This window comes from Meles meles, chromosome 6 (genome assembly GCF_922984935.1).
Source record: "Meles meles chromosome 6, mMelMel3.1 paternal haplotype, whole genome shotgun sequence".
NCBI classification, from domain to species: domain Eukaryota; kingdom Metazoa; phylum Chordata; class Mammalia; order Carnivora; family Mustelidae; genus Meles; species Meles meles.
In genome coordinates this window covers 32025898-32052412 of record NC_060071.1, presented here as the reverse complement: position 1 = coordinate 32052412, position 26515 = coordinate 32025898, and the positions used below count along the sequence as shown (strand labels likewise).

The following is a 26515-nucleotide window of genomic DNA, read 5'->3' as shown; positions in this document are numbered from 1 at the left end:
CTGTTTGACAAAATTTTATTTAAGTATAAGGGAATTCTAGGTGTGTCTGGGTGGCTCAGTCAGTTAAGCATCTGCCTTTGGCTCAAGTCATGATCCCAGAGCCCTAGGACTGAGTCCATGTGGGGCTCCCTGCTCAGCAGGGAGTCCGTTTGTCCCTCTTCCTCTGCCCCTTTCTCCCACCCCTCGCCCCCGCTCATGCTTTCTTGCTCTCTCAAATAAATAAATAAATAAATAAATAAAATCTTTAAAAGATGGAGTTCTCAAACTTTTTATCTTTTTAAAGCATTTTTTTAGCACCTGCTTATACACTCTGCATTAGTCCAGGCACCAGAAAAGCACAAGTAAATAATGGCAGGGGTGCTTAACTCTTCGTTGTATGCTATCAGTCTGAGTTTCATGAATCTGTAAACACACTCATTTTAAAAAGTGAGCTAGTTCTTTATATGGTGCTTTCATCTTTGGATAGTGTTTCAGTAATATCTGTACATATTTTATTTTAATTAATTTTACTTATTTTTAGTAGCTAACACTATACTTTAAAAAATACTATTTTATTTATATTCATATATGAAAAAAATGGCTGTACTACCATGTTTACAGACATACCAATATTGGAAACAGAATTCAATAATGAATTTCCTCTAAATTTTAAAAAGACCACACAAACATAAAACTACTGATTGGTTATAGAAAGCAGAGCAGAGAAAAAAAGACATTTGTTATCATTTTCATTTCATTAAAGAGCAGCACCCTCTGAGAAGAATCAAGTCAATTAGTGATACTCATTTATATTGCAAAATAATATATACATAGAAAAGTTAGTGATTGTACTGATTTTAGTTTTACTAAGCCACTTTATCTTCCTCATACTGAATGCAAAGAAATAAAACAACGTAAAGAAAACTATGGCCTCATTGTTATTCACAATAAAAGTCTGTGTCGTTCTGCAGGCCTGGGCATATTATATAATCGGGAGTACTTAATGGCTCAAGTGGATCAAAGTCCCATTTTGATTTTGACCCACTGAATAGAATCTCTTGTATATTTGCAACTGGACTCATTCCATGGGAGGTGTGATATACTGAACCATTTCTGTGTTGTCCCTAGATCTCACTAAATTAAGAAAAGACACTGTACAAGAAAAGATAACAATCTGTCCATAAATTATATCTGTAGACTCTTTAGTGTCAGGTGTGAAAAGGGACCCTTTCTTGAGTACATGGATGCAAATATTGTTGTGGTCTAAAGATTGCCAGATTGATATGGTGTCTGTTACAGTGAAAAATGTACATCAAAGCCACTGCCAGATTAAGAAACTCCCACAATTTGTCTCAGTTCTTCAAATAACAGAGCAAGTTCACTTTCTAGGCTGACAGTGAGTCCTGTATTGGCATTGCTGCTGGCTATGAAACTTACCACCAAAGGTAAATGATTGAATTGAACCACTTTTGTAGATGTTACAGTAACAGATGATACTCTTATTTTTTGGAAGTCCAAGTTTGCTCCCTTGGTCTGTTGTAAGGGCAAAAGTAGATAAGAAACCAGGTCTCTAAGCATGCTCTAGAGCATTATCATTGGCCACATAATAACAGGGACTCAAGACAGAGTCTGACACAGCAATAGCATGGAGCCCTTCAACACCTGGTTACTTTTTTTTTTTTAAACCTGGATACTTTTTATACAGGAATCTCTTTAGGTCCTGGCTTTCTGGGCTGCTGTGTTCTCTCAGCTGTAAATTCAGGGACAGCTTGTACATACTTTATTTGATAAAACTAATTCCATCCCACAAATCAGTAATTACAAATCAGCTTTCTTCTGAAGTCATTTTGGAGGATAATCTGCTGGAATAGTTTTATGGAGGAGTGATATCAGTCAAGATAATAGTTTACTACAGGGGCACCTGGGTGGCTCATTGGGTTAAAGCCTCTGCCTTCGGCTCGGGTCGTGATCTCAGGGTCCTGGAATCGAGCCCCACATGGGTTCTCTGCTCAGCAGGGAGCCTGCTTCCTCCTCTCTCTCTGCCTGCCTCTCTGCCTACTTGTGGTCTCTGTCTGTCAAATAAATAAATAAAATCTTTAAAAAAATAATAGTTTACTACAGATTGTTTTGGTGTTATTCTGGGTGAAACAGACATCCAGAGAATCATACCCTTTAACTTAAGCAGTTAGCATAAGCCCTTGGCAAACAGTAAATTATTGAACTAAATGTTAGTAAACTGAATGTTATGAGCTACACTACAATTTATTGTTTTCACTATACCATATCTGTGGAGAGTGATATTCAAAATACAGGGAAGAGTGCTATCTAAAAATACTGTGTTGTTTTAGTTGAGTATTCTTTTTTTTCTTTCCTTCTGTCATCTGGCTTCTTTTTTTCTCCCAATTTTTCTTCTTTTCTCCCCAATGCCTTCATCTCTCCATTCCTCCACTTCTTCATCCCTCACTTTTCTTACCTTCATCATCATCCAGAGAAACAAAAACATGTTGGAGCCCTCCAGCCTCCATGTTTCCCCAGTTTTTGTAGAAGGCAATAGGGAAAGTTGTAAAATGCCTCCTATTTATCTTATTTACTGTTCTGCCAAGCAGGTTTAAAAGAGTGGAATGCCTTGTGATATTTTTAGGAATTTAAAGAAAAACTTTATGTGACTCTGGAATAGACTGATGTCATTGTCACTGGATTTTAGACTTAAAGTTGAAGTACTGGATGAGGTTTAGAGAAAAATCCTGTTTTTCCAAAGAATATGTGCAAACCCTTACATTAATTTCTCCTCTATTTGGATTTTAGTAACTTGGCATCTACCCTGCTCTTGAAAACAAACTTTGAGTTGCAGAGAAATAAGTAAGCCTCTTGAGTGTGAGATTAGATTTCTATAATGGAAACTTGATTTTCAAAAAAAAAAAAAATTGTGTCATTATAATGAAGCTCTAGTCCTTTTTTTTTCCCCCCAAAGGAGACATATTTAAACCCTTTTGAACTAGGATTCAAAATTCTCATGTCTGTGTTATAATATTTTTAAGTAATGGGGAGCAGATTATTTCTTTTGATGTAACACATTTTATGAACTCTGTTTATTCCGAAGTATAACTTGAGTTCTAAAAATGGCAACTTAATAAAATTCTATATTGTGTCATTTATGTTTTCTTGCATATTCTGTTTTTATAGCTTTTTATATTCTTTCCCCAAGATCATGCATCTATCTGTAGCTTAATTTTTTTCATGTCTCTTTTAAAAAGCAAGGAACTATGAGAATCTTTAGGAGTCTGAAAGAATATCAAGGTCATAAACTTCAGTATGAATTATTTCATTAAATATGGTAAATTATAGTAGAAAAAACATAAAAATTATTAAAAGAATAAGAAGGGTATAGACTTTGATGAGATCATGTGTATAGGTGTTAGTTTCTTATATACGTTATTTGTATTTCATACTATAGCAATGTTTAAGTCACTACTGTGACTTAAAAGTTGGACTTAACAATTTGTGTGTGTGTGTTTGTGTGTGTAATTAGCCATCACTGATTAGCTTTTGGGCTTGTTACATTGATTTTTAGAATGTTAGAAAAGGGAGGACTTTAGAATTTATTGTCTAATCCCTTTATTTTACTAGGGAGGAAACTGAGGCCCAGATAAGTCACTCCGTCATGAGTTTCAGAATTTATCTTGGTGTAGGTATTTTGATCCCAGTTCAGTGCTATTTCTGCTGCACCAACCTGATTTTCTATGCCTATAGGAAAAACAGTGTTTCCTATTCGTACTTATTTAGGATTAATAGTATCAAATAGTAAAAATGGCCAGCTTCCTGCCTTGTTAATAAGAGAGTAGGAGTTGCATTGAACAGGATTCCATGAGGCTAACAGGTGTACTTTTTTAGTTGGGAAGGGAGGAGATCTAGCAGCTTTTCGGGTGATTTTTTGGTCCTGAGTGCTTCATATTTTGAAAATGACTGAGTAAATCATAGATACTGTGTCTTAAGGAGTACATTTTGCTTTTCCTTATGTCTGTGGCATAATAGAACTGTGAGTAGATATGGAAGGTGAGTATATTTTTGCACAGTTATACTCATTCTTCTGCAGCATTAATAAGCTTACAGTGGCTCTAACCTTGTATAAATCAACACTGTTTTCTTTAGAAAGCTTGCTTTCCTTTGCATTTCCATATTAGGATTAATTTTGTGATAATTAAAATATTAATATTAATTGTCGAAAACTGGATAAAAAATAATGCCTACTGTTAACATTTTGACTTATCTTCTGGTCTCTATAGATAAATATATGTCTTTCATGCTTATTTATATATAAACTACATTGCATAGATTTGAATCCTGATTTTTTAACATTATACAGTGTATGTTTTTAATATCATTACTGTTTAAAATTAATCAAGTCTGTGTAGTATCATCTTAATGTTTGTGCCACAATTTATGTAATCAATTCCCTATTGTTATTTTGTCATAAATTTCACTGCAGAGAATATATTTGTAGAGAAGTATTTTTGTACTTCTCTGTTTCCTTATGGCAGTTTTACAGAAGTAAGGTTATTTAAGCTATCTTTATTATTTTTTTAATGGAGTGTTTTATTAAACATTAAGTAAACAGGGTTGTTTATATAGAATGGAGACAGAGATACCAATATCTGAAAAGCTCCCTTTGTAAATGGCCAGAGCTATAGGTAACTTGAAGCACATTTCAAATAAAAGGAAATGACAAATAACATGGAGGACATGGGGAGATGGAGAGGAGAGGGAGTTGAGGGAAACTGGAAGGGGAGATGAACCATGAGAGACTATGGACTCTGAAAAACAACCAGAGGGTTATGAAGGGGTGGGGGTGGGGTGGGGGGGTGGGGTGGGAGGTTGAGGAACAAGGTGGTGGGTAATAGGGAGGGCACGTACTGCATGGAGCCCTGGGTGTGATGCCAAAACAATGAACACTGTTATACTGTAAATAAACAAATAAAAATAAATATTAAAAAAAAAGGAAATGAGATTGCAGTATTTTTCTGATCTCAGCCATTCCTTTCAAGAAAGGATGTCATCAAGGATTACAGCCCCAAAGATTAGGTTCTAGGCCTCAGGGCAGCACTCAGATGGTAGGAGGAATCTAGAACAATGAGGAGGGGGGGAAAAAAAAGGAGGGTTTTGAAGGGTCAGGGGTGGGAGGTTGGGGGAACAGGTGGTGGGTAATAGGGAGGGCTCATTTTGCATGGAGCACTGGGTGTTGTGCAAAAACAATGAATACTGTTATGCTGAAAAAAATAAATAAAATGGAAAAAAAAAAAAGGAACCAGATTTTATGGAACGGATTACTGCTGAGGATAGAGTGAGAAGTGCTGCCTGCCTGTGTACACAGATGTGCAAGGATCGCTCAGATACACTGGATGCCGGCCTTGTGCAAGATTAATTTCAGTGGATGGAATTAATTAACTAGTGGATGGATCCTGCTAGTGTACTTCCTATCACAACAGATTGGGCTATGGAATTAGGTAAAGAGCTTCAGGACCTTCATCTCTGACTCAATAAGCAGAGCATGGCTGTTTTTGGTCAGCACTGTTTCTTAGGAGGCTCAGGTTGTTCATCATTTTGTAATTGCTGGTTAACTTTTGCCCTGTCCCATAATGCATCAATAAAAATATATAACTACTTCTTTCAGTGAAGCACTTTCTTATTATCTCTCCTTTTTTGCAGGACATTGTCTCCCATCCTTATAACAGATTTCAAACTTGCAGTATGCACTTTAGTACTTGAATAGTCTGCACCTATGTTAATTACATTTTAGGTTCAGCTCTTAGATGCTTGAGAGATATGAATCTATGATTGCATTTACTCCTTTTGGGAAGCCAGAGTTTTAAGATTCATGTGTACAAATTACTTTTCCTTACAAAGTGACTCTTCTGAACTGGTTATTATGGAGAATTTAAAACATAATAGTGGAGAAAATAGCAAGCCGTAATAATGATAAATTCATGGTGAATCCCTCCCAAATACTATTTTGAAGTCAATTCCAGATAGCACTCCATGATAGCTATTTTTAAAAAGATTTTCTTTCTGCTAATTATATATACTTATTATAAAAGAGAAAATTAAAAATCTGTCATATTCATCTGTGAAAATTTTAGTATTCTTCCTTGTTTTCTTATACTCATTTTATATATACACATAGAAGTATGCAAAGATATTTATAGTTATACATACAATTTTTTGCATAATTGCATTAGTTAGGGAAAAAAACTAATCTATTGTAATAAAAGAAACAAAAATACAAAGATTTTTAAGAACATACAAGTTTATTTCTTACAATACAGCCCTAAGGTTAGCAGTGGTAGATTTATGCCATGTGATCCGCCCTTCCTTCTTCCCTCCCTCTCTTCCTTCCTTCTCTCTTTCTTTTTTTTTTTTTTGAGTACAGTTGATACACTATGTTACATTGGTTTCAGATGTACAACTTAATGATTTGACAAGTTTGTGCACTGGTATATACTATGTTCACCACAAGTGTAACTACTGTCTGTCCTGTTACATCGCTAAAATAGTATCATTTACTGAATTACATAAGCTGTGCTTTCTATTCCCTTGACTTATTTCATAACTGGAAGCCTGTAGGTGCCACTCCCTTTTATCCATTTTGCCCAACCCCCCTCTTCCCTCTGGCAATCATTAGTTTGTAGTTATAGGTCTGATCCTGCTTTTTGTTTATTCTTTATTTTATTAGATTCCACTTTAGAGTGGAATCAAATGCCATTTGATTTTTCAGGGACCCATCTTCTTCTTTCTCTATTATCCTATAGTATACGCCCTCCCCTTGAGACTCAGAGCTTGTTAGAGGCTTTTTTTTGTTCTAGGTTGCTGAGGAGGAAGAAAGTGAATGGGCTTTCTAACATAGCATGCATTCATATTCTGTTGATTAGAATTCAGGCACCTGGCTACCTCTAGCTATAAGAGGGACTTAAAGGACTAGGAAATTCAGTTCCTAGCCAAGGAATAATGTGACTTCTTAAGGCTCTATCACTGTACAATGTGCTTCAGTTCAAGGTTTTTCTGGCTTTTCTATTACATGCCCAGGGGCAGGTGAATCTAGAGGCCTGATTAGAGTAAGGTTCAACCCAAACCCATAATTAGTATTGAGTTCAATAACTGGGAAATCTGTAATTGGTACTGAGTCCTTCACCAACATGAACATAATGTCTGATTGTCTTTCTTTTTCTCATGTTAATGTGTTAGCTATTGATTAATGGGTACCTAGATCCATTAATTAACAGGTATATTCTAATCTTGCATTTCAGTTTCATTTATTATTTGATATATGTTTATAAAGAGATGCTTTCCTTCATCTATTTGGTTACTAAAAGGCAGGGTAAATTTTTGTTTGCCTGTTTTCAAAGTAATGAATTAGTTCCCTGATATTCTGCAGAGGTTCCAACTAGTTTTTTTAAAAAATATGTGTTATTAAACTCCTGGATTTGAACACTTCTTAGGGGTTTCAGTCATTTGAAATTCTCCTTTCTGGAGCTCAAATAATACCATATTTTGGTCAGTGGGAGCCTCTTAAAAAGTTTGCACTCATGTTCTTTTGACGTGAGCTTATTAGTTGAATGTGATACTTCTACTTGGTATGGCAAGATATTTAGCCTTATGATCAGTTATTTCACTAAGAAGCCCTTGTTACTTTTGCTTAGAAATGGTATTCCAAGAGCATTATTAGGATACTTATTGCTACTGGGTCGGTCATTGTGAACAGAATTAGGAAATAAATAAAATATAGTGATACATATATGAATTGTATATGTATTAACACTCATACACATCTGCATGTGTACATATACATCTATTTTTTACTTAAAGATGGTGGATTTGTGAATTCTTAAAATTCAAATTTAAGATGACTGGTCTTTTATTTAACCTCCTGTGTATTGTATGTATACCTCTTTTCTTCCATACCAGACATTCAGGAAATCAAAGGCAGGGAATGATTAAATTATAATATCCATAATATCCTTTACTTCATCCCATATTAACACACAACAGTCTAAGAACAGCATTACCTCTACTTCCACTGCCAATGTACTTACTGAGTAAGTACATTGAGTACTGAGTAAGTTTTCCCATTCTTTCCATTTTTTTAAAGTAGTAATACTAAGAAAAGTCTGAGGTACAGCTGTTATACACTATTTTCTTCAGCCTTTAACCATCAGTTTAGTCTTAGCTAAGTTTGTAAAGGTTAATACTAATCCTTATGTCTATGTCTTCCTAGTCATTTTGGTTTTCTGAGGCTTGTTCTTTTTTAAAAAATTTTTGCTTAAAATTTATTTTTTTGTAGTTATTTTTTTCTTATGTTAGTCACTGTTCAGTACATCATTAGTTTTTGATGTAGTGTTCCATGATTCATTTTTTTAAATTTTGTTAAATTTTTGAAATTTTTTTCATTTCTTATTTAAAAATTTAATTCCAATACAGTTAATGAATATACTGATTCAGGAGTCTATACATTACTAAGTGCTCATGATGATAAGGTACCTTTAGGTGCCCTCTGTTTCACCCATCATACCACCCCCTTCCCCTCTGGTAACCACCAGTTCTCTATATTTAAGAGTTTGGTTTTTTCTTTGTCTCTTTATTCCTTTGTTCCTTTGTTTTGGTTCTTAAATTCCACACATGAATGACATCATATTATATTTTTCTTACTCTGACTGACTTATTTAACATTAGATCCAGCCATGTTGCAAATGGCAAGATTTCAGTCTTTCACATGGGATGGATATATATCACATCTTCTTTTATCAGTTCTACTGATGGACACTTGGGGTGCTTCCATAATTTGGGTATTTGTAAATAATGCTGCAATAAACATAAGGGTGTATTTATCTTTTCCAATTAGTGTTGTTGTATTCCTTGGGTAAATACCAAGTAATGGAATTACTGGATCAAAGGTAATTCTATTTTTAATTTTTTAAGGAAACTCTGTACTCTTTTCCACAGTGGCTGCACCAGTTTGCATTCCCACCAGCAGTGCAAGAAGGTTCCTTTTTCTCCATATCCTCCCTAACACTTGTTTCTTGTATTTTTAATTTTAGCTATTCTAACAGGTGTAAAGTGATATCTCGTTGTGTTTTTTTTTAAATTCGTTTATTTGTTTATTTACAGCATAACAGTGTTCATTGTTTTGGCATCACACCCAGTGCTCCATGCAGTATGTGCCCTCCCTATTACCCACCACCTGGTTCCTCAACCTCCCACTCCCCCCCCCCGCCCCCCAGCCCCTTCAAAAACCTCTGGTTGTTTTTCAGAGTCCATAGTCTATCATGGTTCATCTCCCTTTCCAGTTTCCCTCAACTCCCTCTCCTCTCCATCTCCCCATGTCCTCCATGTTATTTGTTATGCTCCACAAATAAGTGAGACCATATGATACTTGACTCTCTCTGCTTGACTTATTTCGCTCAGCATAATTTCTTCCAGTCCTGTCCATGTTGCTACAAAAGTTGGGTATTCATCCTTTCTGATGGAGGCATAATACTCCATTGTGTATATGTACCACATCTTCCTTATCCATTCATCCGTTGAAGAGCATCTTGGTTCTTTCCACAGTTCGGCGACTGTAGCCATTGCTGCAATAAACATTGGGGGTACAGATGGCCCTTCTTTCACTACATCTGTATCTTTGGGGGTAAATACCCAGCAGTGCAATTGCAGGGTCATAGGGAAGCTCTATTCTTAATTTCTTCAGGAGTCTCCACACTGTTCTCCAAAGTGGCTGCACCAACTTGCATTCCCACCAACAGTGTAAGAGGGTTCCCCTTTCTCCACATCCTCTCCAACACACGTTGTTTCCTGTCTTGCTAATTTTGGCCATTCTAACTGGTGTAAGGTGATATCTCAATGTGGTTTTAATTTGACTCTCCCTGATGGCTAGTGATGATGAGCATTTTTCCTGTGTCTGATAGCCATTTGTATGTCTTCATTGGAGAAGTGTCTGTTCATATCTTCTGCCCATTTTTTGAAATGATTATCTGTTTTGTGTGTGTTGAGTTTGAGGAGTTCTTTATAGATCCTGGATATCAACCTTTTGTCTGTACTGTTATTTGCAAACATCTTCTCCCATTCTGTGGTTTGCCTTTTTGTTTTGTTGAGTGTTTCCTTTGCTGTGCAGAAGCTTTTGATCTTGATGAAGTCCCAAAGGTTCATTTTTGCTTTTGTTTCCTTGGCCTTTGGAGACATATCTTGAAAGAAGTTGCTGTGGCTGATATCGAAGAGGTTACTGCCTATGTTCTCCTCTAGGATTCTGATAGATTCCTGTCTCACGTTGAGGTCTTTTATCCATTTCGAGTTTATCTTTGTGTACGGTGTAAGAGAATGGTCGAGTTTCATTCTTCTATATATCACTGTCCAGTTTTCCCAGCACCATTTATTGAAGAGACTGTCTTTTTTCCATTGAATATTTTTTCCTGTTTTGTCGAAGATTATTTCACCATAGAGTAGAGGGTCCATATCTGGGCTCTCCCCTCTATTCCACTGGTCTATGTGTCTGTTTTTATGCCAGTACCACGCTGTCTTGGTGATCACAGCTTTGTAGTAAAGCTTGAAATCGGGTAACGTGATGCCGGCAGTTTTGTTTTTGTTTTTCAACATTTCCTTAGCAATTCGGGGTCTCTTCTGATTCCATACAACTTTTAGGATTCTTTGCTCCAGCTCTTTGAAAAATACTCGTGGAATTTTGATTGGAATGGCATTCAAAGTATAGATTGCTCTAGGCAGTATAGACATTTTAACAATGTTTATTCTTCCAATCCAAGAGCATGGAACAGTCTTCCATCTTTTTGTGTCTTCTTCAATTTCTTTCATGAGTGTTCTGTAGTTCCTCAAATACAGGTCCTTTACCTCTTTGGTTAGGTTTATTCCCAGGTAGCTTATGGTTCTTGGTGCTATAGTAAATGGAATCGATTCTCTAATTTCCCTTTCTGTATTTTCATTGTTAGTGTATAAGAAAGCCACTGATTTCTGTACATTGACTTTGTACCCTGCCACGTTACTGAATTGCTGTATGAGTTCTAGTAGTTTAGGGGTGGAGTCTTTGGGGTTTTCCATATAAAGAATCATGTCATCTGCGAAGAGAGAGAGTTTGACTTCTTCCTTGCCAATTTGGATACCTCTTATTTCTCTTTGTTGTCTGCTTGCTGTTGCTAGGACTTCTCATACTATGTTGAACAAGAGTGGTGAGAGTGGGCATCCTTGTCGTGTTCCTGATCTCAACGGGAAGGCTGCAAGCTTTTTCCCATTGAGGATGATATTTGCTGTGGGTCTTTCATAAATAGATTTTATGAAGTTCAGGAATGTTCCCTCTATCCCTATACTTTGAAGTGTTTTCATCAGGAACGGATGCTGGATTTTGTCAAATGCTTTTTGTGCATCAATTGAGAGGACCATGTGGTTCTTCTCTCTTCTCTTATTGATGTGTTCTATCACATTGATTGATTTGCGAATGTTGAACCAACCTTGCAACCCAGGGATGAATCCCACCTGGTCATGGTGGATAATCTTTTGAATGTGCTGCTGGATCCTGTTTGCTAGGATCTTGTTGAGAATCTTTGCATCCATATTCATCAGTGATATTGGTCTGAAATTCTCCTTTTTGGTAGGGTCTTTGCCTGGTTTGGGGATCAGGGTAATGCTGGCTTCATAAAAAGAGTCTGGAAGTTTTCCTTCTGCTTCAATTTTTTGGAACAGCTTCAGGAGAATTGGTGTTATTTCTTCTTTGAAAGTTTGGTAGAATTCCCCAGGGAATCCGTCAGGTCCTGGGCTCTTGTTTTTTGGGAGGTTTTTGATCACTGCTTCAATCTCGTTACTAGATATTGGTCTATTCAGGTTGTCAATTTCTTCCTGGTTCAATTTTGGGAGTTTGTAGTTTTCCAGGAATGCATCCATTTTATCTAGGTTGCTTAGCTTATTGGCATATAACTGTTGGTAATAATTTCTGATGATTGTTTCTATTTCCTTGGTGTTAGTTGTGATCTCTCCCTTTTCATTCATAATTTTATTAATTTGGGCTTTCTCTCTTTTCTTTTGGATTAGTGTGGCCAATGGTTTATCGATCTTATTGATTCTTTCAAAAAACCAGCTTCTAGTTTCATTGATACGTTCTACTGTATCTCTCGTTTCTACCTCATTGATCTCTGCTCTAATTTTGATTATTTCCCTTCTTGCATGTGGAGTTGCTTTGATTTGTTGTTGATTCTCCAGTTCTTTAAGGTGTAGAGACAGCTGGTGTATTCTGGATTTTTCAATGTTTTTGAGGGAGGCTTGGATGGCTATGTATTTCCCCCTTAGAACCGCCTTTGCTCTATCCCATAGGTTTTGGACCGAAGTGTCTTCATTCTCATTGGTTTCCATGAATTGTTTAAGTTCTTCTTTGATCTCCTGGTTGATCCAAGCATTCTTAAGCAAGGTGGTCTTTAGCTTCCAGGTGTTTGAGTTCCTTCTGAACTTTTCCTTGTGATTGAGTTCCAGTTTCAAAGCATTGTGATCTGAGAATATGCAGGGAATAATGTCAGTCTTTTGGTTTCGGTTGAGTCCTGCTTTGTGACCCAGTATGTGGTCTATTCTGGAGAAGGTTCCATGTGCACTTGAGAAGAATGAGTATTCTGTTGGTTTAGGGTGGAATGTTCTGTATACATCGATGAGGTCCATCTGGTCCAATGTTTCATTCAATGCTCGTATTTCTTTATTAATTTTCTGCTTCGATGATCTGTCTATTTCTGAGAGAGGCGTATTAAGATCTCCTACTATTATTGTATTCATATCAATATGACTCTTTATCTTGATTAATAGTTTTCTTATGTAATTGGCTGCTCCCATATTGGGGGCATAGATATTCACAATTGTTAGATCATCTTGGCGGATAGTCCCTTTAAGAATTATGTAGTGTCCTTCTGTATCTCTGACTACAGACTTTAGTTTAAAATCTAATTTATCTGATATGAGAATCGCTACTCCGGCCTTCTTTTGAGGCCCATTGGCATGAAAGATGCTTCTCCATCCCTTCACTTTCAGTCTGGGTGTATCCTTAGGTTCAAAATGGGTCTCTTGTAGACAACATATGGATGGGTCCTCTCGTTTTATCCAATCTGCAACCCTGTGTCGTTTTATGGGCCCATTTAGGCCATTCACATTGAGAGTGATTATTGAGAGATAGGTTTTTATTGACATCGTGTTGCCTTTGAAGTCTTTCTGTCTGTAGATTGTTTCTATATTTATGTTCAATGATATTCTTGGGATTTTTTTCTCTTTTATAGGACCCCCCTTAATATTTCCTGCAGTGTCGGCTTGGTGGTTGCATAGTCTTTTAAGCCTTGCCGGTCTTGGAAACTCTTTATCTCTCCATCCATTTTAAATGTCAGTCTTGCTGGATAGAGTATTCTTGGTTGCATGTTCTTCTCATTTAGTACTCTGAATATATTTTGCCAGCCCTTCCTGGCTTGCCAGGTCTCTGTGGAAAGGTCTGACGTTATTCTAATGGGCTTTCCTCTGTATGTAAGAAGCCTCTTTGTCCTAGCTGCTTTTAAGAGGGTCTCTCTTGAAACATAATTCCTCATTCTAACTATAAGGTGTCGTGAGGACTTTCAAGAATTTAAAATCTTTGGAGGAAATCTCTCTGCCTCTAGTACATGAATGTTGTTTCCATTCGTGAGATTGGGAAAATTTTCATAGACAACTTCTTCCACTATATCTTCTAGACTTCTTTCTTTTTCCTCCCCTTCAGGGATTCCAATAATTCTGACGTTGGAACGTTTCATGGCATCGTTTATTTCCCTGATTCTGTTTTCGTGGCTTCTGAGCTGTTTGTTCTAGGCTTCCTCCTGATCCTTTCTCTCTATCTGTTTGTCCTCCAGATCACTAATTCTATCTTCTGTCTCAGTTACCCTAGCTTTTAGAGAATTTAGATTAGATTGGAACTCATTGAGAGCATTTTGAACATCATCCCTGGTGGCTTTCAGTTCTGCCCTAACATTGTGAACATCATCCCTGGTGGCTTTCAGTTCTGCCCTAATCAATTCTGTTTGGTCATCCATGGCTTTCTCCAACCTAGATATTGCCTGGATAATTGTTAGTCTGAATTCCTTTTCTGACATATTGTCTATGTCGATAGCCATTAGCTCTGTTGCAGAAGGCCCATCCTCTGTATTTTTCTTCTGTTGGGTATTCCTCCTCCTAGTCATTTTGGTAAGAGATGACTGAACAGATGCAGCTGGACTTATCGATTGTGGTGCAGTCAATGTGCACCTTGGAACGCTTCTGTGCAATCAGGATTCCCCACCCAAATGAGAGAAAAAAGAAAAGAAAAAGAAATAGAGAAGAAGAAAGAAAAAAAGGGGGAAAGAAAAAAGGAAAAAAAAAAGAGAGAGAGAGAGATAGGAAAAAAAGGGCAGATAAAAGAGAAGGCTCAGTCCAAATTGGCCACAAGGTAAGATTTATGAAGTATACAAACAAAAACAGACAAACAAAAAGACTGATAAAAGTATATGACAAGAGAAAAAAATATATATAAGCAAAAAAGGGGGAAGAACCTCATCAGAAAGAACCCCAAGTATAAGATTTATATATTATCAGGACAAACACAAATTCACAGAAACACTGACAGAAGGTAAAAATTGGGAGAGTGGTTATAAATTCTCAGTTGGGTGAGGAAGGTTATTTTGATTCTTCCTGAAGGTATCTTGATGTTTTTGTTAAGGGACTCACCTTTCCTAAGTTACAGGGGGATTAGAAACTGGTTTGCCTATAGGGGTAGCATTGATTGGGGAAAGGGGATTACCTTGAAGTTTAACTCTATATGTAGAGTAGAAGATAAAAATTAAAAAATAATAAACTAGACTAAACTAAATTAAAATTAAAAAAGAATTTAAAAAAATAGAAAAGCAAAAGAAAAACATGGGTGTGTGTATCAAAAAGTTCAGGTTAGAAGGTTATTAAAGAATTTGATGTACTGGACATCTCAGTGTGGTGGTAAATAGGTTAAAAAATTATCTGTATGTATAAAAAAAAGAACCAGAATATTGGTAAAGAGTTAAAAATAAAAGTTGTGTTTATGAAGTAGTGGTGGTTGTTCTCTTGTAGTCTTTTTTTTTTTTTTTCTTCCTTCCTGGTTGGTTTTCTGAGGGAGGGGCCTGCCACGTGGGTTTTCAGACAATGATGTTCCCTGAGTTAGGTCCTCCCGCTCCCCTCAAGGTGGTGAGCTCTGAGGAAACTGTTTTTTTCAGGCTTTTGTTCTCTGGGGGTTTTTAAGTTCTTTCATCTGCTTTCTCTCGCCTTGACAGCTTTTGATGGTTTTTGGAGGTTTAGAGGAGAGCAAACTGCACCCCGACCTCCCTCTCAGAGAGAAGCCCCAGAATGTTTTGGAAAAGCTGCTGGCTGAGTTGGTTCTGAGTCACTGTCCCTGGGGATGCAGGAGCTCCTCGTTGTACCCAAAACCAAGGCAGCGGTGGCTGTCTAGGCAGCTCCAGACCGCCAGAGAGGTTCCAAGCAGAGATCGCACACTGAGATTTTCCCGCTGTCCCGGGCTGGGAATGTCTGGTTTTTCCGGATGCCAGAGCTCCAGGCTAGCGCCTATGAGCACGTATCCCAAGGGAGGGTGTGGGACGCGCGCGTTTCAGGATTGCCGTCTGGCCAGGCTCCCAGCTCCTTACGGGAGCCAGACCCCACTCGTTCTCGGGCGCACTGGCATTCAGGCGCACTGGCGGCTCAGGGACGGAGACCTGATTTCTCCGCAGCACTCTCTCTGGCTCAGCGCCAGGGGAGGCTGTCCTGGGTCGGGGGACTTAGGTCCCTGACCCTAACCGCCCAGGTTCCCACTATTACCCTCCGCGATCCTTTGCTCTTTGTTTTTTGAGTGCTTTCAACCAGACTCCAAGTTAATGCTGGTCCCCAGACGCAGAGCACTCTCGTGTTGGGGTATTACTTTCCAATCGGTCACCTCTGGTGGCTCCCTCCCCCTTTTGTTTATCTTCCGATATCAGTCCCAGGCTCCCAATCTGCTTTACCTGCCACTGGCGTCTTCTGCTCCTGTAGAGATCCAGACGTGTATAATTCTGATCTCAGGCTGATTTCATGGGTCGTCGGAGTTCTTTGGTAGGTAATCAGCTTACTTTAGGGTACAGGTTGAAATGGTGCCTCCTCCTACTTCCCCGCCATCTTGACTTCCTCCTCGTTGTGGTTTGATTTGCAGTTTTGATTTGCATTTCCTTGCCAGTTAGTAATGTTTAGCATCTTTTCATGTGTCTGTTGGCCATCTGTATGTTTTCTTTGGAGAAATATCTGTGCATGTATTCTGCCCATCTTTTAATTGGATTGTTTCTTTGGGTATTTAGTTGTACAAGTTCGTTATATATTTTGGACACTGACCCCTTTATTGTGTATGTCATTTGCAAATATCTTCTCCCATTCTGTAGGTTGCCTTTAATTTTGTTGATTATTTCACTTGCTGAGCACAGCTTTTTATTTTGATGAAATCCTGATAGTTTATTTTCGCTTTTGTTCACTTGCCTCAGGAGACATATCTAGAAAAACGTTGCTATAGCTGATGTCAAGGAAATTGCTCCCTGTGCTTTCTAGGATTTTTATGGTTTCAGGTATTACATTTAGGTCTTCATTCCATTTTGAGTTTATTTTTGTTTAAAGTGCAAGTAAATGTTTCTATTTCACTCTTTAGCATGTAGTTATTCAGTTTTCCCACCACCGTTTATTGAAGAGACTCGTTTTTTCCTAATTGCATTTTCTTGCTTGTAGAATATAATTGACCATATAATGTGGTTTTATTTCTGGGCTCTCTGTTCTGTTCCATTGATTTATGGTGTCTATTTTTGTGCCATACCATACACTTTTAATTTCTACAACTTAGTGGTTTATCTTGAAATCTGAGATTGGGATACCTCCAAATTTTGTTCTTTTTCAAATTTCTTTGGCTATTTGGGGTCTTCTGTGGTTCCATACACATTTTAGGATTATTCATTCTAGTTCTGTGAAAAATGTGATATTTTGATAGGGATTACATTTAATCTTTAGATTGCTTGGTTATATGGCCATTTCAACAGTAATTATTCTCCAATTCATTAGCATGGAATGCTTTTCCATTGATTTGTCATCTTCAGTTTCTTCCATCAATGTTTAATAGTTTTCAGAGTACAGTTCTTTGCCTCCTTGGTTAAGTTTATTACTAGATATTTTGTTGTTTATGGTGCAATTGTAAATGGGATTGTTTTCTTAATTTCTCATTATGGTACTTCATTATTAGTGTATGGAAATGCAATGGATTTCTGTGTATTGATTTTATATCCTACAACCTTAATAAATTACCATTTCTAGTAGGATTTTTTTTAGTAGAGTCTTTAGGGTTTTCTGTATATAGTATCATGTCATCTGTAAGTAGTGAATGTTTTACTTCTCCCTTACCACTCCGAATGCCTTTTCTTTTTCTTCACTGATTTCTATGGCTAGGATTTCAGGACTATGTTGAATAAAAATGGTGAGAGTGTACATCCTAGACTTGTTCCTGATCTTAAGGGGAAAGCTTTCAGCTTTTCACCACTGAGAAGATGTTAGCTGGGTTCTTCATAGATGGCCTTTATTATGTTGAGGTAAAATTCCCTGTAAACCTGCTGTGTTGAGAACTTTTATCATAAGTTGATGTCATAGTTTATCATATGCTTTTTTTGCATCTGTTGAAATGATCATATGATTTTCCCCCTTTCTCTTGTTGATCTGGTGTATCACATTGATTGATTTGTGAATGTTGAACCACCCTTGCATCCCATGAATAAATCCCACTTGATCATAGTTACTAATTTTTTTTAATGCGTTGTTGGATTTGGTTTAATATTTTGTGGAGGGTATTTGCATGTGTGTTCACCAGAGATATTGTGATATTTCCCTATCATTCTCTCTCTCTCTCCCTTTTAGTGTTTTGGTATCTGGTTTTGATATCAGGATAATGCTGGCCTCATGCAATGAAATTGGAAACTTTTTTTACTCTTCTATTGTTTTAAATAGTTTGAAAAGAATAGGTATTAACTCTTCTTTTAATGTTTGGTAGAATTACTGTGATGCCATGTCTGATGAGAGTTTTTTTGATTTAGTGATTCATTTTCATTGCTGGTAATCAGTCTATTCAAATTTTCTATTTCTTCTCAATTCAGTTTTGGCAGGTTCTGTGTTTTCAGTAATTTATCCATTTCTTCTATATTGTCCAATTTGTTGGCATATAATTTTCACAATAGTCTCTTGTAATTATTTGTATTTCTGTCGTGTTGCTTGTTATTTCTCTCTTTCATTCCTGATTTTTTGGAGTCCTCTATATTTGTTTTGATGAATCTGGGTAGAGGTTTACCAGTTTGTTGATTTTTTTTCCCCAAAGAACTATCTTCTTGTTTCATCGATCTGTTCTATCTTTTCTAAAGTTTCTGTTTCATTTATTTCTGTTCTAATCTTTATTATTTCCTTCCTTCTACTGGTTTAGGGTTTTGTTCTTTCTTTCTTTGCCTCTTTTTAGTATAAAATTAGGTTGTTTATTTGAGATTTTTCTTCTCAAGATAGGCCTGTATTACTATAAACTTATTACTATAAACTTCCTTTTAGCACCACTTTTGCTGCATCCCAAGGATTTTTGACTACTGTGATTTCATTTTCATTTGTCTCCATGTTTTTTGATTTCCTATGATTTCTTGATTAACCAATTCATTATTTAATAGCATGCTATTTAACCTCTATGTATTTGTGTTCTTTCCAGAAATTTTCTTCTGGTTGGTTTCTAGTTTCATAGTGTTGTGGTTGAAAAAGATGCATGGTATGACTTTCTCTTTTCAATTTGTTGAGACTTATTTTGTGGTATAATATGATCTACTATGTAGAATATTCCATGTGCACTTGAATGTGTATTCTGTTTTAGGATGGATTGTTCTGAATATATCTGTCAGATCCATCTGGCCCAATGTGTCATTTAAACCCATTGTTTTTTGTTTGTTTTTTTTTCTGTGTTTTTTTTTTTCTATTTTTTTTAAACCCATTGTTTTCTTGTCAATTTTCTATTTGGCTGATCTGTCCATTGATTTAAGTGGTGTTTTAAAGTCCCCTGCTATTACTGAATTATTCAATTACTTCCTCATGTTCATTAATAGTTGCTTTATGTGTTTCAGTGCTTCTATATTGGGCATATACATATTTACAGTTGTTATTCCTCTTGTTGAATGTTCCCTTTATGATTATATAGATCATTTTTTGTCACTTATTAACAGTCTTTGTTTTAAAGTCTGTTTTGTCCAATGTAAGTATCACTACCTGGCTTTCTTTTCACTGCTATTTGAATGATAAATGCTTTTCCATCCCTTCACTTTTATCTTCATGTGTCTTTAGGTCTGAAATAGGTCTCTTGTAGGCAGCATATAGTTGGGTCTTCTTTTTTTTTTTAATCCATTCTACCACCCTATGTCTTTTGATTATTCCATTTACATTCAAAGTAATTATTGTTACTATATACTTATTGCCATTTTCATACTTATTTTATCGGGGTTTTTTGGTAGTTCTTCTCTATTTCTTTCTTCTCTTGCTCTTTCATGGTTTGTTGGCTTGCCTTAGTGATATACTTGGATTCCTTTCTCTACTATTTGCTTAACTATTATAGTTTTTGATTTGTGGTTACCTCTAATGTTATATATAATATCTTCTGCATATAGTAATCTATATTAAGTTGATGTCACATAAGCTTGAACCTATTCTAAAAGCACTAAATTTTTTCTTCTCTCTTCCCCACGTTTTAAGTATGTGGTGTCATGCTCTATATCCTTTTATTCTGTGAATACCTTCATTGATTGTTATAGATATGCTTAATTTTACTGCTTTTGTGCTTCCTACTTTTCTTATTCCTCCTTATGATTTTTCCTTCCCTCACAAATAGTCCCAGTTAAGGAACTGGTTTAGTGGTGAGGCTGGTTTAGTGGTGATGAATTCTGTTAACTTTTGTTTGGGAAACTCTTTATCTCTCCTTCTATTCTGAATCATGGCCTTGCTGGATAGAGTATTCTTAGTTGCAGACTCTTTTTGTTTTTTTGTTTTGTTTTGTTTTGTTTTGTGTTTCCAGCACTTTGAATATATCATGACCCTCCCTTCCTGCCTCTAAAGTTTCTGGTAGAAAAATCAGCTGATAGCCTTACCGAGTTTCCCTTGTATGTAATTGTTTTTTCTTCCTACTTTAAAGGTCCTCTCTCTCTCTCTCACTACTTTTTGCCATTTTAATTATTGTTTGCTTTTTTCTGGGCCTCTTTGGGTTGATTTTGTTGTGGGATCTCCATGCCTGCTGAATCTGGATTTCTGTTTCTTTCCCCAGATTCAGGAAATTTTCAGCTATTATTTCTGCAAATAAATTTTCTGCCCCCTTTCCTCTCTCTTCTCCTTCTAGGATCCCTATAATGCAAATGTTACTCTGCCTAATGGTGCCCCTGTGTTTCTTTTATTATTCTCCTCTTCTATTCGTCCTTTTTCTTCTGTTCAGCATGATTGCTTTCCATTACTTTGTCCTCCAGTTCCCTCATCTGTTCTTTTGCTTCCTTAAGTCTACTATTTATTCACACTAGTGTATTTTTAATGTAACTAAGTTTTCCATTCTGATTGGGTCCTTTTCTTTTTCAGCATTCCCCTGGCAATTCGGGGTCATTTCTGTTCCATAGAAATTTTAGGATTGTTTGTTCCAGCTTTGTGAAAATTGTCGGTGGTCTTTTGATAGGGATTGCTTTGAATGTGTAGATTGCTCTGGGCAACACAGACATTTTCACAATGCTTATTCTTCCAATTCATGAGCATGGAATGTTTTTCCATCTCTTTATGTCTTTCTCAATTTCTTTCATAAGTGTTCTGTAATTTATAGAGTACAGATCCTTTACCTCTTTAATTAGGTTTCTTCCTAAGTATCTTATGGGTTTTGGTGATATTGTAAATGGAATCGATTTCTTGATTTCTCTTTCTTCAGTCACATTTGTAGTGTATAGAAATGTAGCTGATTTCTATGCATTGATTTTATATCCTGCCATGTTGCTGAATTGCTGTATGAATTCTAATAATTTGAGGGAGGAGTCTTTTGGGCTTTCCACATAAAGTATCATGTTATCTGTGAAGAGGAAGAGTTTGACTTCTTCTTTGCCAATTTGAATGCCTTTTATTTCTTTTTATTGTCTGCTGATGCTGGGACTTCTAGTACTGTGTTGAACAATAGTGGCAAGAGTGGGCATCCCTGTTGTGTTTCTGATCTTAAGGGAAATGGTCTCAGTTTTTCCCCATTGAGAATGATATTCTCTGTGGGCTTTTCATAGATGGCTTTTATGATATTGAGGTATGTTCCCTCCATCCCTACACTCTGAAGAGTTTTAATCAAGAAAGGATGCTCTACTTTGTCAAATGCTTTTTCTGGATCTATTGGAGTATCACATCATTCTTGTCTTTTCTTTTATTGATTTGTGAATTTTGAACCACCCTTGTATCCCAGGAATAAATCTCTCCTGGTCGTGGTGAATAATCCTTTTAATGTACTGTTGGATCCTATTGGCTAGGATCTTGCTGAGTAATATGGCATCCATGTTCATCAGGGATATTGGTCTCTAATTATTTTTGATGGGGTCTTTGGTTTTGGGATCAAGGTAATGATGTCCTCGTAGAACGAGTTTGGAAGTTTTCCTTCCATTTCTATTTTTTGAAACAGCTTCAGTAGCATAGGTATTGTTTCGTCTTTAAATGTTTGGTAGAATTTCCCTGGGAAGCCATCTGGCCATGGACTCTTCTTTTTGTGAGGTTTTTGATTCCTGCTTCAATTTCCTTGCTGGTTATTGGTCTTTTCATATCATCTGTTTCTTCCTGTTTCAGTCTTGGTAGTTTATAATTTTCTAGGAATGCATCCATTTCTTCCAGACTGCCTAATTTGTTGGCATATAGCTGCTGATAATAACTTCTAATAATTTTGCCTCTATTTCCTTGGTATTGGTTGTGATTTTTCCCCTTTCATTCTTGATTTTGTTTTATTTTATTTTTTTAAGATTTTATTTATTTATTTGATAGAGACACACAGCGAGAGGGAACACAAGCAGGGGGGGTGGGAAAGGGAGAAGCAGGCTTCCCACCGAGCAGGGAGCCCAATGTGGGGCTTGATCCCAGGACCCTGGGACCATGACCTGAGCCGAACGAAGGCAGACGCTTAACGACTGAGCCACCCAAGCACCCCTCATTCTTGATTTTAGTAATTTGGGTCCTTTCTCTTTTGGAAAAGTCTAGCCAGCAGTTTATCAGTCTTACCAATTCTTTCAAAGAACCAGCTTCTAGTTTTGTCAATTTCTTCTATTGTTCTTCTACTTTCTATTTCATTGATTTCTGTTCTAATCTTTATTATTTGTCTTCTCTCTGTATATATATTTGTGTAGACTTTATTTATGGTTCTTTCTTTAGATCCTTTAGGTGTAAGGTTAGCTTGTGCATTTGGGATTTTTCTAAATATATTTTGAGTGAGGCTTGGATGGCTATGTACTGCCCTCTAAGGACTGCCTTTGCAGTATCCCATATGTTTTGAACCGATATGTTTTCATTTTCATTAGTTTCCATGAATTGTTTAAGTTCTTTTTCAATTTCCTAGTTGACCCATTCATTCTTTAGCAAGATGCTTTTAAACCTCCAAGTGTTTGAGTTCCTTCCAAATTTCCTCTTGTGATTGAGTTTCAAAGCATTGAGGTCTGAAAATCTGCAGGGAATAGTCTCAGTCTTTTGATATCAGTTGAGACCTGATTTGTGACCCAGTATGTGATCTGTTCTGGAGAAGGTTACATGTACACTCGGGAAGAATGGGTATTTGGTTGTTTTAGGATGGAATGTTCTGTATATATCTATGAAGTCCCTCTGGTCCGATGTGTAATTCAAAGTTCTTGTTCTTTGTTGATCTGCTTAGATGATCTGTCCATTGAGTAGGGTGTTGAAGTTTCCTACTATTAATGTATTATTATCAGTATGTTTTTTAATTTTTATTTCTAAATTTTTTATTTTTCTCCTGTATTCACAGCATAGATATTTACAGTTGTTAGATCTTCTTATTGGATAGACCCTTAAGTATGATATAGTGTCCCTCTATAGTCTTGGTTTAAAATCTAATTTGTCGGCCGGGGCCGGCGGGGGGCGACGGGCGACGGCGGGCCGCGCGGGGTGGGGGTGGGGACGGCCAGCGGCGGGGGAGGGGGGGCCGGGCTCGGCGCTCATGCCGGCCCGCGGCCCCCAGGACGTGTTCCTCATGATCCGGCGCCACAAGACCACTATCTTCACGGACGCCAAGGAGTCGAGTACCGTGTTCGAGCTGAAGCGCATCGTCGAGGGCATCCTCAAGCGGCCGCCGGACGAGCAGCGGTTCTACAAGGATGACCAGCTTCTGGATGACAGCAAGACACTGGGAGAGTGCGGCTTCACCAGTCAGACGGCTTGGCCGCAGGCCGTGGCCACTGTAGGGCTGGCCTTCTGAGCTGATGAAGCTTTTGAGGCTCTGCGCATCGAGCCCTTCTCCAGCCCACCTGAGCTGCCCGATGTGATGAAGCCCCAGGACTCAGGAAGCAGCGCCAATGAACAAGCAGTGCAGTGAGAGGGCCCCGGGCCCACCCCAGTGGCCCCCCCCCCCCAATAAAAGAGATTTGGGTGTCTGCAAAAAAAAAATAAATAATTTGTCTGTTAAGAGGATTGCTACCCCAACTTTCTTTTGATGTCCATTAGCATGGTAAATGGTTCTCCATTCCCTCACTTTCAATCTGGAAGTGTCTTTTGGCTCAAAATAATTCTCTTGTAGACAGCATATGGATGGGTCCTGCTTTTTTGTATAATCTGATACCCAGGGTCTTTTGATTGGAGTGTTCTGCTCATTTTCATTCAGAGTAACTATTGAAATATAGGAACTTAGTGCTGTTGTATTGCCAAAGAAGTCCCTGTTTCTGTATATTGTCTCTGTTACTTTCTGGTCTATATTACTTTTGTTGTCTCTCTTCACCTACAGAAGCCCCTTTAATATTTCTAACAGGCCTGGCTTGGCGGTTGCTTGTTCTTTCAGTTTCTGCCTGACCTAGAAGCTCTTTATCTCTCCATCTGTTCTGAATGACAGCCTTGCTGGAGCAAGCCTTCTTGGCTGCATGTACTTTTCATTTATTAAGCTGAATATGTCTTGCCAACCTTTTCTGACTTGCCAGGTTTCTGCGGCTAGGTCTGATGTTATTCTGATGTTCCTCTCTCCATATATAAGGAACCTCATCTCCCTAGGTGCTTTTTTGGCTCTCTAATTTCCAAGTTTCTCTGTTATATATATGGGGGTGTTGATCTATTTTTATTGATTTTGGGAGGGGTCCTCTCTGCCTCTTGGACATAGATGCTTTTTTCCTTCCCCAGATTAAGGAAGTTCTCAGCTATGGTTTGCTCAAATATACCTTCTAGGCTCTTTCTCCACCCCTTTGCAGAATCCCAATACTGACATTTGAACATTTCGTGGGATCATTAATCTCTTCAAGCTTTTTCATAGGCTTTTAATTGTCTTTCCCTTTTTTCCTCTACTTCCTTCCTTTCCATCTGCCTATCCTCTACATCACTTATTCCCTTCTGCCTCATTGATCCTAGCTGTCAGAGCATCTAGTTTAGACTACATCTCATTCATAGCATTTTAAAATTCAACCAGACTAGATCTCATCTCCACCTTAGAAATTCTGTATTGTCACTTATGCTTTTTTTAAGCGTAGGTATTAACTTTCTGATTGCTATCCTGAAATTCTATTTGTGACATCTTATATCTATATTGATTAGCTCTGTGGCAATGAACAAAGTTCTTGTCTGTGTGTGTGTGTATGTGTGTGTGTGTGTGTGTGTGTGTGTGTGAGAGAGAGAGAGAGAGAGAGATCCCCCTTATAGTCATTCTCCCCAGAGAACAGTGGGTAGGCAAATGAACAGAGCCCAAAATATCAACCATAACCCAAGCAAAATCCACCCGAGAAAAACCCAAAGTGGTTGGAAGCCACCACAGGAAAGCAAACAAAGCCAAAATGAAACACAAGAATAAAATAAAAATTTTAAAAACTTTTTTTAAATAGGGAGGGGAAGAAAGAGTATAATCTAACAGGGTGGACAAAGCAGTGTGATCCTTTTGTTCCTGGGTGAATTTTGGTCTCTGTGTTAGAAGACACCACATCCCAAAATTGCGAAGAAGTAAAAAAACAAACAAACAGCAAACAAACAAAAAACCAAAAAAACCTATACGCACACATATACACACACACATATGTATATGTATATACGTGTGTGTTTGTGTGTGTGTATATAATAGAGTGAAAAAAGGACTAAGATGATACATATATCTATAAAATTTAGATTTGAAGAAATGCAAGTTTAAAACTCTGAAACACAAGTTGAAATATTAAGAATCTAGCTGAAATGGGAAAAAAGTAAAAAGGACAAAAAAAGAAAAAAAAAACAAGAAAAAGAAAAAAGGAGAATTTTATCTGAAAAATAAATGAGTCATGAGGCAACACCTAGAGCTCAATATACTGTTTTCCCCTAGTGTTGGAGTCTTGTGGGATCCATAAGCATGTTGTCCACCTGTTCTTTCAGTCTGTCTTCTGGAGGGGGGCCTACCATGCTACTTCTGAGGTGTCCCTTCCTGGGCAGAGTAGTCCTACCCCCGTCAAGGGGATGGGCTCAGTGGAAACTGGTCCTCTCTGTGGCTTTTGTTCCCTGGAGGCTTTCTGGTCCTCTCATAGGATCAGAGCAAAAATGGCTGTGCCCATTGTTTCCTTTTGATTTCTCCTTCAAAGACACTGAAACTGTACTGATGTCTTGGTAATATGACCTCACCTACTTTTTCTTGGGTTTAGGAGGATACATTGTCACCTTGTTTTATTGTAAATATTTTCTGTGGTTTTTGCTTTTGAAACATAGTTGTTCTTTCTGTTCTATATAATTTAGAAATAATCTAAAACTTTGATGCCATTGCCTTTTCCATCACAATCTTCTGTTACAAGCATTTTAATTACTAATATTTCCTCAGGGAAATATACCATATTTCTCTCAACCAGTCCTTTTTTTTAAATTTTATTTCATTTTATTTTATTTTCAGTGTTAACAAAATTCATCGTTTGTACACCTCACCCAGTGCTCCATGCAATACATGCCCTCCTTAATACCCACCACCAGGCTCACCCAACCCCCCACTCCCCTCCCCTCCAAAACTCTCATTTTGTTTCTTAGAATCCACAGTCTCTCATGGTTTGTCTTCCCCTCTGATTCTTAATGTTGAAGAACATTTATGCATGCTTTCCATCTTCAGAAGCCATCTCAGAAATGTCCTGTATAAAGTCTTTATAGTTTTAATGGGAAAATGACTATTATTCTCCATCATATCCAACAATGTGTTTCTTTTATTACTCAGAACCAATCTGTTTCTTACAGAAAGTAAAATAGAATGCAAACCACTAGAAGGAAATATATAAAAACTTGA

General features: G+C 37.3%; 1 protein-coding gene and 1 pseudogene across 2 annotated transcripts in view; both read left to right on the top strand.

Moving 5' to 3' along the window:
- The window catches only part of SCAPER (S-phase cyclin A associated protein in the ER), a 514148-nt gene that overhangs the window by 193238 nt on the left and 294395 nt on the right, over positions 1-26515 (top strand). The gene's annotated exons all lie outside the window — the stretch shown is intronic.
- Positions 23255-23689, top strand: LOC123944728 (annotated as a pseudogene).